Source organism: Callospermophilus lateralis, chromosome 4, assembly GCF_048772815.1.
Source record: "Callospermophilus lateralis isolate mCalLat2 chromosome 4, mCalLat2.hap1, whole genome shotgun sequence".
In the NCBI taxonomy this organism is placed as follows: Eukaryota; Metazoa; Chordata; class Mammalia; order Rodentia; family Sciuridae; genus Callospermophilus; species Callospermophilus lateralis.
Window position 1 is genome coordinate 65525098 of NC_135308.1, and position 15873 is coordinate 65540970.

General features: G+C 37.5%; 1 protein-coding gene and 1 pseudogene across 8 annotated transcripts in view; one reads left to right on the plus strand and one right to left on the minus strand.

Moving 5' to 3' along the window:
• Rad52 (RAD52 DNA repair protein) overlaps positions 1 to 1643 on the minus strand; it is a 29163-nt gene extending 27520 nt beyond the window's left edge. For 7 of the 8 annotated variants that reach the window (XM_076853979.1, XM_076853975.1, XM_076853972.1 and 4 more), the window contains exon 1: positions 1454 to 1643. The gene's annotated coding sequence lies outside the window, so the exon portion shown is untranslated. Of the gene's footprint in view, positions 1 to 1056; positions 1268 to 1453 lie in introns of those variants that run through there. The other variant, XM_076853969.1, reaches the window with a different exon arrangement.
• A 13088-nt stretch (positions 1644 to 14731) lies between these two features.
• Positions 14732 to 15550, plus strand: LOC143396614 (small ribosomal subunit protein eS6 pseudogene; annotated as a pseudogene).
• The last annotated feature ends 323 nt before the right edge of the window (positions 15551 to 15873 follow it).

The following is a 15873-nucleotide window of genomic DNA, read 5'->3' on the forward strand; positions in this document are numbered from 1 at the left end:
TTCACAAATACAGAATCCATGAGTAATGAAGACTGACTAGTTATTTTTAGTAAAATCTCTCCCATTGCTAGATGAATTAGGCTTTTCATATGCTCATCTCTTAACTACACCAGTTTATATTGGATGTGAAAGTGCCATGAAGCTTACATTGCATATATAATACTGGGTGTAGTCACAAATGAGCGATTGGATAACATACCTGGGATAACAGGTCTCAGCATACATTACCCAACAGCAGTTTCTGACAGTTTCTGCCACCTTCAGAAGACTGCCACAAATACATCTCCACTTGTTATCAATATTATTAATAGTCTGATAGGTGATGAACTGGGAATACAAGGCTTTTAAAAAAACAAACTGCTCTAAAAGATACAAACCTGTGGCCACTGAAATGCCTGACTCAAAACCAGAGTCAAACGATGGTTTTTGAGAACTTAAGCTTAAAATGTTTGTGCCTGCAAATGCTAGTTCTGTGGGGGAATTAAAGACCTTAAAAGTCTATGAAGCCACCAATGTCCATCAACTAAGGGAGAAACAAAATGTGGTATATCCATACAACTGATTATTAGTTCATAAAAAAAGAATGAAGTCCTGATACATGCAAAATACAAAAAGTATTGAAAATATGCTACATGAAATAAACCATACAGGAAAAGACAAATCTTGTATGATTCCATATATATACACACACATATATATATACACATACATATGTGTGTGTGTGTGTGTGTATATATATATATATATCTGGTAATTTCATAGACAAGAATTGTAGAAGGGTGATGCGAAATCAAGCCAGATACAGTGATGCATGCCTGTAATGTCAGGTACGTCTCTGCTAACTAGCTTCTACGTTTCTTTTCGAGTGATGAGAATGTTCTGTAATAAGAATACGGTGATGGTTGCACTACCTTGAGCATAATATACTAAAAACTACAGAATTGTACACTTTAAGCGTAATGAATCGTGCCTCAATTTTTTTTTTAAGATCTAGAAAGGCTGAATACATTGCTAAACTAAATGTCAAAAATTCCCTTTAAATCCACCATTCCTTACCAACTTCCACCTAATTCTTCTAACTCCATTCGGATACTGACACTCCTGTCAACAAACCGCATTTACAATGTCTCGAGCTGCGCAGGGAACTCCACGAGATCCGTAAGCAGCCTTCCACCCTGGGGTTCTGGCGCACGTGATTCGTGAGTCAAGGTCCTCCTAACCAAACTGTGGAGAAGCCCAGATCCCCGAGCCCTTCCGGACGGCACTACCCAATTAGACAGGCCTAGCCATTCAGCATCTCTAGTAGGAAACTCAGGACAAATTCAACAGCCTCCCCAAGAGCTCCAATCCGAATCTGAGTGGTCCTACGCTCTACAAACCCCAGGAGGAACCACCCGGGGGAGAGCCGCCCCCACCCCCTCACCCCCCACCACTTCCTCACTTCCCCACTTACGCGCCTCGGGCAGCGCGCGGTGCACGCGGGGAACTTGGTTTGGACTATAAGCAAATGGAAAGAAGGTTGGACAAGCTGGCAAAGGAGACTGGGAAAGAGTTGCAAGGGACCCTGGGAAGAAGGTTCAAATTCTAGAGGGGCCCTTGTAGAGTTTAAGAAGACTGAAGGAGGAGGAGCCGTAAATCAAGTGGGAAAGACAAAAGAGCCGTAAAGCAACCGGTCGGATGCCGTAAAACAAGTTGGGCGCGCAGTGCGGATCCCTGCGTTCCCCGTCGCCTTGGCTCTCCAGTCTTTCCGCTTACTCTTATCTCCAACTTCCCTAACGCTGCTTCTGGGTCTGCGGCCACCTTGCAGTACCTGTCATTGCACTCTTGGGATATTGCAGGAAAAGGAAACAGGACTTTTCTAAGAATGGTTATCGGAACCCTCCAGAGAATCTGCCTCGGGTAGGCACAGTAAATTGAGGCGGTGGGTACACATTTGTTCACAAAGGAAGTCTTCTTGCCCGGTTACTGCCGCGTAGCCCGGTGCTCACCTGATGGCCTCTTAAATTAACGAGAACCGGAGGGAAATGACTCGGTGGCCACTAGAGGGAGTGGAGGTCTTCTTTAGGCTATCCCGGGACCTTCACCTTGGAATGAATGACGATTACACATCCTATTAGCAGTGCTCCTAAAACGTTTTGAAAAGTTTAGTCGTCAGAACCTGAAGTTAAGTGCTGACGGTTTACGATATTTGGGGCTTACAGTGGGATAACGTCCCCATCATAAATCCAGGAGCATCTGTACTGAGAATTGAATTTTTTTTCTTTTTTTTTTTTTTCTTCTTCAGAATTGAACCCTGGCCGCTTGACCACTGAGCCACATCCTCAGCCCTTTATTGTTAGAGTCTGTAAACAAGTCTGGATGGCGCCTGGCATTTTGCCAGGGGGAGTGGTTTGTGAGGTGGAGTCAGGGAGCCATTAAGTGTGGAGATTTCTTATTGGTTGACTGCTGTATCTAGTTTATGCTAATTAAGATAAGCTGTGTGGAATGTACCTGCTGAATCAATGTACACAAGTTGCTCCTCACTCCCCATTAGTTTGCTGCAGTGGACTGCAGCACTTTTTATGTTTTATTTAGAGAGACTATCAAGTTAAATTGCTGAGGCTGGTTTTGCACTCAAAATCCTCCTGCCTCAGCCTCCCAAACCGCTGGGATTACAGATGTGGGCTACCGCCCCAGGCAAAACTTTTCAAAAAGACATGTATCTGTCTGGGCAGTAAGTCACCAGAGTCTTTTTCTGGATGGCTACTCGTTCTTCCAAGTAACACCATGGAATGCTGGCTAAAAAGTCTCAAATCAGAACCAATGAATAACTTATAGTTTGTTAGAAGGAATTTCATATCAACTGAGAAGGAAATGTTGATTTTTAAATTAGTTAACCACTTAGGGAGAAAAGTTAGTTTTGTCGTTGTTCTGTGTTTATTTTTGTTCTCTTGCTTTGGATTTTTCAGGCCTCATTATGTGTCCTAGGTTGGTCTAGAATTTATGGTTTCAAGATATCCTCCTGCCTCATCCTCCCAGTATCTGGAATTACAGGCATGTGCCACTGCACCCCAACTTTAAATCTTGTCAAAGTGTACACCAAAGTAATTACAGTGGAATTCAAGGGTGAAATGTTAAACACAGGTACACATAAAACAAGGTTAAAAACATATAGTCAAATAAACTGTTAAAAGGTAAACAAGAGGTCAGTGGTAGAGTACTAGGCTAGCATGCATAGGGCTCTGGGTTCTATTCCCAGCACTGCAAAGAAAAAAGTAAACAAGAAAGAAGGGAAATACTATTATTGTATATATATACACACGTGGGGGCTCATATGTAAAAAGTACAAACAATAAGAAAAATGAGTCAATATTTCACAAAAGGAGATACATAATAAATACAAAAAATGTAACTTTAATTAAGGTAAAAATGATATGGGCTGGGGATATAGTTCAGTTGGTAGAGTGCTTGCCTTGCATTCACAAAGCCCTGGGTTTAGTCCCCACCCAGCACCACACACACACACACACAAAGCATACATATTAAAACAAGAATATCACGGCTGGAAGTGTATCCCTAAAGATAGATTGCTTGTAGTAAGCCCCAGGTTCAGTCCCTAGCACCACACAATAAAAGAAAGAAGAGATCTGGGGTTGTGTCTCAGTGGTATAGCATTTGCCTTGTGCTTGTGAGGCACTGGGTTCAATCCTCAGCACCTCATAAAAGTAAATAAATAAAGGTATTATTAATTTACAGCTAAAAAGAAAAACAAACATGTATACATACAAACGTATATATGTATACACACATATATAGGTATATATGTATTCCACTTATTAAATTAAGAAATTGAAATATTTAAGTTTTACATGAGTACCTTCCTATTGAAAATTTAAGTAATAAAGATAAATCAAAATTTTTACTTGCGCACTCATGCATCAAAGCAATCTGATTCTCATGGATTAGCTATTGTTATCAGTTGATGTCTATTTTTTATTACCTTTCCTGTGCTTTTATGATTAGACATTGAAATTTATTTCTCTGGTAATATTCAGCATTGATATTTTCACACAGCCAGTGGGAATATGAACCAATGCAACTTTTTAAGTTATAATTTGGCAAGATATGTTTAAAATATGAAAGTGTGACTGTGGTGCATACCTGTAAACTCAGCCATTTGGGAGGCTGAGGCAGGAGGATTGCAAATTTGAGGCCAGCCTGGGCAACTTAATGAGACCCTATCTCAAAATAAAAAATAAAAGGCCTGGAGATATAACTTAGTGGTAGAGTATTCATTCTCTCTGGAATTCGTTTAGGACAAAGATTTCTTTTTCTTTTTATATATTTATTTATTTTATTGTACTGAACCCAGGGGCACTCTACACTGAGCTGCATGCAACCCTTTGTATTTTTTATTTGAGAGAGGTCTTCCTAAGTTGCCCAGGCTGGTCTTGAACTTAGAATCCTCCTGCTTCAGTCTCCCAAATAGCTGGGAATATAGGTGTGTACCACCTCTCCAGGCAAAAGATTTCTTCATAAAACTGTTCTGCACATTATTTATACCCTGAAAATGTACTCAAAACAAATTACTGCAATGTCAAATCAGTTTAATATTCAGCTATTTAAAATAATGTTTAGAAGAATGTTTATTGACAGAAAAATGTTCAGGATCATTTTCTGTGAAATAGGCACTACTAAGATGGCTACTATTATAGTACGGGCGATTGAACCCAAGGACATTTAACCACATTCCCAGCCCATTTTTTTTCATTTGTTCTAATTAGTTATAAATGATAACAGAATGCACTTCGATTCATTGTACACAAATGGAGCACAACTTCTCATTTCTCTAGTTGTATATTTCCCTGGTTCTCTGGTTGTACACACCATTTGTGCAATCATACATGTACCTAGGGCAACGTAATGATGACCATCTCATTCCACTATCTTTCCTACTCCCATGTCTTCTCCTCTCCCCACCTTCCCAAAGTTCCTCCAATCTCCGTGCCCCCACCCCTCATTATGGATCAGCATCTACTTATCAGGGAGAACATTTGGACTTTGGATTTTGGGGATTAGCTTATTTTGCTTAGCATGATATTCTCCAAATCCATCCATTTACCTGCAAATGCCATAATTTTATTCTCTTTTATTGCTAAATAATATTCCATTGTGTATGTATATATACCACAGCTTCTTTATCCATTCATCTATTGAAGGGCATCTAGGTTGCTCCCCCAGTTTAGCTATTGTGAACTGAGCTGCTATAAACATTGATGTGGTTGCATTACAATAGTATGCTGATTTTAAGTCCTTTGGGTTATAGACCAAGGAGTGGGATAGATGGGTCAAATGATGGTTCCATTCCAAGTTTTCTAAGGAATCTCCACACTGCTTTCCAGATTGGTTGCACCAATTTGCAGTCCCTCGTACATCCTTGCCAACATTTATTGTTGCTTGTGCTCTTGATAACTGTCATTCTGACTGGAGTGAGATGAAATCTTAGAGTAGTTTTGATTTGCATTTCTCTAATTACTAGAGATGTTGAACTTTTTTTTATATTTTGTTGATCAGTTGTTTATCTTCTTCTGAGAAGTGTCTGTTCAGTTCCTTAGCCCATTTATTGATTGGGTTATCAGTTTTTTTGGTGTTAAAGTTTTTTAGTTCTTTATATATCTGGAGATTAGTGCTCTATCTGACATATGTGTAGTAAAAATTTGCTCCCACTCTGTAGGCTCTCTCTTCACTTTGATTGTTTCTTTTACTGAGAAGAAGCTTTTTAGTTTGAATCCATCCCATTGATTGATTCTTTTTTTTTTTTTAGAGAGAGAATTTTTTAATATTTATTTTTTAGTTTTCGGTGGACACAACATCTTTATTTTATTTTTATGTGGTGCTGAGGATCGAACCCAGCACCCCGCACATGCTAGGCAAGTATACTACCGCTTGAGCACATCCCCAGCCCCAAGTGATTCTTGATTTTATTTCTTGCGCTTTAGGAGAGTCGAGACCTAATCTGACGTGATGATGATTTGGGCCTATTTTTTCTTCTACTAGGCTCAGGGTCTCTAGACTAATTCTAGGTCCTTGATCCACTTTGAGTTGAGTTTTGTGCAAAGCGAGAGATAGGGGTTTAATTTTATTTTGCTGCATATGGATTTCCAGTTTTCCCAGCACCACTTGTTGAAGAGGCTACCTTTTCTCCAATGTATGTTTTTAGTGCCTTTGTCTAGTATAACTAGATTTATGTGGGTTTGTCTATGTGTCTTCTATTCTGTGCCATTGGTCTATATGTCTATTTTGGTGCCAATACCATGCCTTTTTTGTTACTATAGCTTTGTAGTATAGTTTAAGATCTGGTATTGTGAGGCCTCCTGCTTCACTTTTCTTGCTGAGCATTTCTTTAACTATTCTGGGTCTCTTATTTTTCCAAATGAATTTCATGATTTCTTTTTCTATTTCTATGAGAAATGTTATTAGGATTTTAATTGGAATTGCATTAAAATCTGATTAGCACTTTTGGTAAATTTTGTTTAGCATGATATTCTCGCAAATTTGAAGCCAGCTCAACAATGGCCATTTTGAAAATATTAATTCTCCCTATCCAAGACCATGGGAGATCTTTCATCTTCTAAGGTCTTTTTAAATTTCATTCTTTAGTATCTGTACTTTTCATTGTAGAAGTCTTTCACATCTTTTGTTAATTCCCAAGTATTTTTTTAGGCTATTATGAATGGGTTAGTTTTCCTAATTTCTCTTTCAGTGGATCATCACTGATGTATAGAAATGCATTTTATTTATAGATATTGATTCTATATCCTGTTACTACTTTGCTGAATTCATTTATTAAGTTTTCTGGTGCAATTTTTTGGATCCTCTAAATATAGAATCATGTCCTCAACAAATAGTGATAGTTTGAGTTATTCTTTTCCTATTCATACCCAGCCCATTTAAAAAAATATATATTTATTTTTTGTAGTTGGACACAATATCTTTATTTTATTTATTTAATATATTTATTTATTTTTATGTGGTGCTAAGATCAAACCCAGGGCCTCGCACGTGTTAGGTGACCACACCATCTATGAGCCAATCCCAGCCCCCCAGCCCATTTTTTATATTTTATTCTGACAAGTTCTCACTAAGTTGCTTAGGGCCTCACTGAAATCATGTTCCTCCTGCCTTAGCCTCCTAATTGTCTGGGATTACAGGCATGTGCCACCATGCCCAGTAATGGCTACTATTGAGAAAATAATAACAAATGTTATTGAAGATGTGAAGAAATTGGAACCCTTTACACTTTGGGTGGGATATAAAATGGTACAACAGCCATAGAAATCAGTGTGGCAAGTCTTCAAAATATTGAAAAAAAAAAAGAATAATTTTATGATCCAGCAATCCTACTTCTGGGTATATATCCAACAGAATTGAAAGGAGATTTTCTAAGAGATATTTACGTGATCATGTTCATAGCAGCGTTATTCACAATAGCCAAGAGGTAGAGGTGATCCACATTCCATTGACTGGCAAATGAATAAATAAAATTCAGTAGATACAATATTCTGTACAATGGAAAATTATTCAGCTACAGACTGGATAAACCTCAGGGACTTTATGCTAAGTGAAGTAAGCCAGTCACAAAAAGATAAAAACTGTGTGATTCCATTTATAAGAGGTACAAAGAGTAGTCAAAATCTTAAAGACAGAAAGTAGGATGGTTTCCATGGGACAGGAGAAGGATATAGGACATTATTGTTGAATGGATATACAGTTAGATTGTTCTGGAGACTGAACAACAATGACAGTGTACTTAATACTATTGAAGTGTACACTTAAAAATAGCATGCAGATGTTGTGGCCCTGCCTGTGTTCCCCAGTGACTGGAAGACTGAGACAAGAGGATCACAAATTTGAAGCCAGCTCAACAACTTAGCAAGAACATCTCAAAGTAAAAAATAAAAAAGGGCTGGGGTGCAGCTTAGTGGTAAAGCTCCCCTGGGTTCAATCCCCAATATTGCAAAAAAGCAAAACAAGAAAAGTAACATTCTAAAAAGAATAGTATATTGTATTCTACTCATGAATAGAGCAGCATGTTCTATGAAAAAAGGAAAAAATTATTATATAAAACATTTCTTAGAAATTAAAAATACTATGTATCTCCAAGATGTGATACTGTGAAGGCATATTACCTATGTCATGTTCCAACAAGACTGTATAATCTCAAGAAAATCATAAGGAAATAGACACATACAGAATAAGGAAAAGACAATTTATAATAGAAAAGAAGTATGTGTTAGGAACAGAGGTGGATGGTACTGAATCCTTAAAAAATGTCACTATCATAAAAGACAAGGACTATTAAAATGCCACAGAAAAAAAGAGTCTGAAGAAATGATAACCAAATGTAAAAACTGACCCTATACTGGATCAGGGGTTTTTGTTTGTGTGGGGGAGAGTGCCTTTTAAAGACATTTTTGGCTCATTAAAATTGGAATATAGGGCTGCGGTGGTAGCTCAGTGGTAGAGTGCTTGCCTAGCACATGTAAGGCACTGAGTTCGATCCTCAACACCACTTAAAAATAAATAAATAAAGTATTGTGTCCATCTACAACTAAAAAAAAAATTAAATTGGAATATAGATGATAGGTTACATAAAATTCTTAAAGTATATTTATAAAGCTGATAACTAGTTATATTAGAGTACAATTTTTAAATTCTTAGAAAATACAGACTAAAGTATTTAGGGGTTAAAAAAAGCCATGATATGTATGTAACTTCTAATAATTCAGGAAAGAAACACATGTATACCCTAGATTAGGTAGAGAGAAGTGGTGGGAGGGGAGGGGAGGGGTTGGGGAGATAGGAAAGATAGTAGAATGAAACAGACATTATTATTACTATGTGTGTATATGTGACTGCATGACCAATATGTTTCTGCAACCTGTATACTCAGAAAAATGAGAAATTATATCCCATCTGATTCAAATGTATGATATGTCAAGGTCATTGTACTGTCATGTGTAACTAATTTAAAAAAAGAAAAGAAACACATGTATACATAAATACATACACACATAATTGGATAGATAAATGATAATCAAACAATAAGGGAAACAGCAAAATGTTAACATATAAACATTTTAACTATAAAACATATCTAGGTAAAAGTTATACAAGTATATCTTGTACTTTTTAATTATAAGAAATAGTGCATTAACTCATGAATCTAGAGGCTGGCAATTCCAAGAGCAGGTTACTGGCCCCTGGCAAAGGCCTTCTTGCTACACCATAACATGGGGAAGGGCATCACATGGGGATACCTCTTATTTTTGTTTTTTCAGCTTTTTATAAATTTGAAAATACTTCTAAATTTAAAAAGTTTTAAAATACCGATATGTGATGCGATACTAATTTTGTAGTACACCAGAATCTCTGTGCAGCAGAAATACAGATAATTTTTCTCTACAAACTTATCCATTTCTATATATCTATACCCCTTCATAATCAGTAGGTTTTCGGGGGCTGAGGCTGGGGCTCAGGGGTAGAATGCTCACCTAGCATGCATGAGACACTGGGTTTGATCCTCTGCATCACATAAAAATAAAAAATAAAGATATTGAGTCTACCTAAAACTAAAAAATAAATATTTTTTTTAAATAGGGGTTTTTTATTGTTACTATTTTTGGTTGGTTGGTTGGTTCATTGGTTTTTGGTGGTAGCACTGCTAAGAAGCAAACCCAGGGCCTGGTGCAAATTAAGCAAGAATCCAACCAATGAGCTATACCTCTACCACCCTCTTCCCTCCACCCGGTAGATATTACTTTGATAAAAAAAAAATTAAAATTATTTGGCAGGTATGATGGCAGGTGTGAGATTACAGGTGAGTAATAATCTCAATCAAATCACAAGGAAATAGACACATACAAAATGAGGGAAATACAATTTATAATAGGAAAGAAGTATGTGTTAGGAACAGAGGTGGATGGCACTGCATCCTTAAAAAATGTCACTATCATAAAAGATAAGGGCTATTAAAATGTCCCAGAAAAAAAGTTATTCACCTGTAATCCCAGTGATTCAGGAGGCTGAGGCAGAAGCATCTTAAATTCAAAATCAGCATCAGCAACTTAGCAAGAACTGTGTAAAAAAAATAAAAAGGACTAGGGATTGTTCAATGGTAAAGCACCCCTGGGTTTAATCTACAAAACAAAAAATATATATCATTTAACTGTTAACTGAGGAATTCTTTGTTTCTTCTGGTATATGCCTTCAATACTACCAGAACAACTTTGAAACAGATTGACATCCTGAGTCTTCCTCAGGTTATCCAACGTAGGATTAGCCTGGACTGGGGATATAATTCAGTGGTATAGTGCTTGCCTAGCATGTGTGAGGCCCTGTCTTCAATCACCAACATCACACATACACACAAAAATAATTGGTATATTTTAAACAAATTTCTTCTAAGATGCTCTAGGCTTTAAAATTATACTCTGTCCTAAGCATCATTCTTTGAGGTAGAAATGGGGCAGATTGAGTCCTACATTGTATGAGAGGTATGACCCATAATCTTAAAGGATACTCCTATGAGTTTTGCAAATTCTACACTCTTCCAATACTGCTAGTACTTCCTTCAAAGCTTTTAAAGCCAGAAAAGAGGGATGTCTGGGAGACAGGGATCAATCTAAAAGATTTTCAGAGATTATTGATCCTTTGTTTGTGTGACCCATGGTATCCTGGAGCACTAGAAACTACAGAATGTCTCCCCAACCCCTCAAATACAGATTGAAGTATTTAGGGGTTAAAAATCCACTGTATGTTTGTATATCCCACAACTCACTCTTAACCCCTGTCTGTGCATCTTAGTATCATATCTAAGAAATTGCCAAAACCAATGTCATGAAGATTTTCAATTGTTTTTGTCTAGGCATTTTAGAAATTCAAGTTTTTCATTTAAGTTTTTAAGCTACTTAGAGTTACTTTTTATTATGGTGTAATAGGAGTCCAGTTTCATTCTCTTGCATGTGAATGTCCAGTTTTCCCAACACCATTTATTATTTTCCCATTGTGTACTCTTGGCACCCTTGGTCAAAGATCTGTCAACCTTATATTAGTGGATTTATTTTTTTCTGGGCTTTCTATTCTGTTCCATTAACCTGAAATGTATGTTTTTATCCCTGTACCATGCTATCTAAATTACTGCAGCTTTGTAATATATTTTGAAATCAGGAAGCAGAGACATGTGGTGCATTCAGCTTTGTTTTTTGGTGTTTTTTTTTTTTGGTGCTGGGGACTGAACCTAGGGATACTTAACCACTTAATCCTCAGCCCTTTTTATTTTTATTTTTTTATTTTTTTTTTTAGAGAGAGAGAGAGAGAGAATATAAATATTATTATTTTAATATTTATATTTTTTTTAGTTTTCGGCGGACACAACATCTTTGTTTGTATGTGATGCTAAGGATTGAACCCGGGCTGCACGCATGCTAGGCGAGCCACTAAGTTGTTTAGGACCTCGATAAATTGCTGAGGCTGGCTTTGAACTTGAGATCCTCCTGTCTGAGTGTGTGGAACCACTGAGATTACAGGGATGAACCACCATGCCTGGCCAGTTTATATTTTGTGTGAGAGCCAGGGAAGTCCTGCTTAGGTTAATTTTCACTTAATCTATATGGTGCTTTGCAACAAAGGGAGAAGAAAAAGACAAAAGAGTGTTATATAGTTTGTTTTATTATGATGTAGTACATTAAAGTTTATGATTATAATTTATGTCACAGTAATTAGTTGATTCAGCTCAAATATTTCTGCTAAAAACAGAAAGACCTGGGTCTAGGGATGTGGCTCGAGTGGTAGCGCACTCGCCTAGCATGCATGAGGCACTGGGTTTGATTCTCGGTACCACATAAAAATAAAGATATTGTGTCCACCTAAAAAACTGAAAAATAAATATTAAAAAAAACAAAGAGCTACTATATGAATAACCAAATTTGAATGCCCAGTCTTAAATTTACTACATCCCCAACCCTTTTATTTATTTATTTATTTTTGAGACAGGGTCTTAACTAAGTTGCTTAGAGCCTCTCTAAATTGCTGAGATTAACTTCGAACTTGTGATCCTCTTACCTCAGCCTCCTGAGTTGCTGGGATTACAGGCGTGCACCACTACACCTGGGTCATGGATGCCTAGACTGTATTTCACTTTGTTAGGTAGGTCCAAGGTCCATTTGTTTGCATTTAAAACCACGATACTGCTTTTTTGTTAATTGCTGCAGATATATATATATATATATATATATATATATATATATATATATATATGGTCTCTGATACAAGATATCAACATGAATTTTCTGTAATATGATTTCCACAGGGAATGTGTTTTCACTAGTTGAATACAACTTTAGGGTGATAGTATTTCATCTTATCATGAAAACTGTATTCACAGAATTGATTTAGCATGCTCAATTGCCAATTCCCTTTCTCTGTAATATCTCTTTACATAAAATAACTTAGAACCATATTTCCCTCAATGTAAATTGAAAATGTTGCAGCATTTTTAGTTTTTTAATTTAGTGACACCTCTTCTGTTAAACTTGTTTATTTAGTAATAACCTTAGGATTAGAATCTCGTCTTCAGTGCCCATCAGTGCAGAAAGATAGCATTCTTGATGTTGAGCTGTTCCAGGCACCTTAAAATGTCTCATCTTTTTTAAGTTGTCAAGAAGTACTGTTTGTCACATAACTAACTTTTAGGGCTCTGAAACATACCTGCACTAAACCTTATTTCATCTATTTTTTAATACATATATTTTAAGTTGTAGAAGGACAGAATGACTTTATTTTATTTTATTTATTTATTTTTAGTTGCAGGTGAACACAGTAGCTTCATTTTGTTTATTTTCATGTGGTGCTGAGGATAGAACCCAGTGCCTCCCAAGTGCAAGGCAAGCACTCTACTGCTGAGCCACAACCCTAGCCCCATTATTTATTTATTTTTTATATGATACTGAGGATCAAATGTGGTGCCTCACTTGTGCTAGGCAAGCTCTACCGCTGAGTATAATCCCAGCCCACCTTTTTTCAGCTTATACTTGTCCTAATACACACTTAAAATCAGAACTTCCATCTCAGAAACCTAAGTACCTGGTCTGGAAAGCCTGCGCTTCCCCAGAGAGGTCAGAAATGAGTGGAGAGGGGAAAGAGCCTTTGACCAAGCAGGATTGGGAACAGTGAAGGATCACTTTTTTCCATAAACATCAGCCCTTTGCTAATATTGTAACTGGTGAATATAAAGTAGAAAAATAATAGTAAAATCATCTGCTCTATAATTCATTAATATTTAAAAATAAAATTACTGCTAAAAATAAGAGTTTTAGGACCTGCCACACAGGAGCTGAGCACTTTTAGCCTTGAGGTGTGGAGCTGCGCTGGAGGAAACAGGTAGATCCCACCTCTACTTGGCAGGGCAGTGAAGCTCTGGGAGTGGGCGTTACCCAATGGGAGTGGTCTGCCTTCTTGTTCCTTTGTAATACTACCCTTAACATTTATGGATGGAATGATCTATCAAACAGCTTTCTTCAATAGAAACCAGGGTTCAGAGCATGCTCCCTCTCTCTCATCAGACTCCAGTGTTTTTCCTCCCCCGCGCCCTCTTGTGGAAGCTTACTGCTGAGTTGGAGGAGCTGAAAACAACTGAAAAAGATATTTTCTGTGTCTGTGTGATCTGTTTGGCCAGCGCAATTCACAAGTAACCCAGATTCTGTATGCCAAATTCGTGGGACCCCAATAGACCTCCAAGAGCTGGATCTGATGCAAGCACACAAGAGTCTTTACTGTAAGCTCGAGCCTGGACTCACAACTGTTCTGATGCAGCGGTCCCAAGGAGTGAGTCCTTACCGAAACCAGACAAAGACACTTCAAAGAAAGAAAACTACAGACCAATATCTCTAATGAACTAGGATGCAAAAATTCTCAATAAAATCCTGGCAAATCGAATACAAAAGCATATCAAAAAAATTGTGCACCATGATCAAGTAGGATTCATCCCTGGGATGCAAGGCTGGTTCAATATATGGAAATTGATAAATGCTATTCACCACATCAATAGACTTAAAGATAAGAACCATATGATCATCTCCATAGATGCAGAAAAAGCATTCAACAAAGTACAGTATCCCTTTATGTTCAAAACATTAGAAAAACTAGAGATAACAGGAACTTACCTCAACATTGTAAAAGCTATATATGCTAAACCTCAGGCTAACATCATCCTAAATGGAGAAAAACTGAAGGCATTCCCTCTAAAATCTGGAACAAGACAGGGATGCCCTCTATCACCACTTCTATTCAATTTAGTTCTTGAAATACTAGCCAGAGCAATTAGACATACAAAAGAAATTAAAGGCATAAAAATAGGAAAAGAAGAACTTAAATTATCACTCTTTGCAGATGACATGATAATATATTTAACAGACCCAAAAGGGTCTACAAAGAAACTGCTAGAGTTAATAAATGAATTCAGCAAAGTGACAGGATATAAAATCAACACGCATAAATCAAAGGCATTCCTGCATATCAGCAACAAAACTTCTGAAATGGAAATGAGGAAAACCACTCCATTCACAATATCCTCAAAGAAAATAAGATACTTGGGAATCAATCTAACAAAAGAGGTGAGAGATTTATACAATGAAAACTACAGAACCCTAAAGAGAGAGATAGAAGAAGATTTTAGGCTCTTTTTCGTGGCACCTTGTGGGCGATCAGCTGCTCCAAGATGAAGCTGAATATCTCCTTCCCAGCCACTGGCTGTCAGAAATTCATTGAAGTGGACGATGAACACAAACTTCGTACTTTTTATGAGAAGCGTATGGCCACAGAAGTTGCTGCAGATGCTCTGGGTGAAGAATGGAAGGGTTATGTGGTGCAAATCAGTGGTGGGAACAACAAACAAGGTTTCCCCATGAAGCAGGGTGTCTTGACCCATGGCCGTGTTCACCTACTACTGAGTAAGGGGCACTCATGTTATAGACCCAGGCGAACTGGAGAGAGAAAGCGCAAATCTGTTCGAGGTTGCATTGTGGTTGCCAATCTGAGCGTTCTCAACTTGGTTATTGTAAAAAAAGGAGAGAAGGATATTCCTGGACTTACTGATACTACTGTACCTCGAAGACTGGGACCCAAAAGAGCTAGTAGAATCTGCAAACTTTTCAGTCTCTCTAAGGAAGATGATGTCCGCCAGTATGTTGTCAGAAAACCCTTAAACAAGGAAGGTAAAAAACCCAGGACCAAAGCACCAAAGATTCAGCGTCTTGTTACTCCACGTGTCCTGCAACACAAGCGCCAGCGTATTGCTCTGAAGAAACAGCGTACTAAGAAGAATAAAGAAGAGGCTGCAGAATATGCCAAACTTTTGGCCAAGAGAATGAAAGAAGCCAAAGAAAAACGCCAGGAACAGATTGCCAAGAGACGTAGGCTGTCTTCTCTGAGAGCTTCTACTTCTAAGTCTGAGTCCAGTGAAAAATAAGAATTTTTATCAGTAACAAATAAATAAGATCAGACCTTCAAAAAAAAAAAAAAAGAAGAAGATTTTAGAAGATGGAAAAATGTACCCTGTTCATGAATAGGCAGAATTAACATCATCAAATGGTGATATTACCCAAAGTTCTCTGCAGGTTTAATGTGATGCCAATCAAAATCCCAATGGCATTTCTTGTAGAAATAGATAAAGCAATCATGAAATTCATATGGAAAAACAAAAGACCCAGAATAGCAAAAGCAATTTTAAGCAGGAAGTGTGAATCTGGAGGTATAGCGATACCAGACTTCAAACTGTACTACAAAGCAATAGTAACAAAAACAGCATGGTACTGGTACCAAAACAGGCAGGTGGAC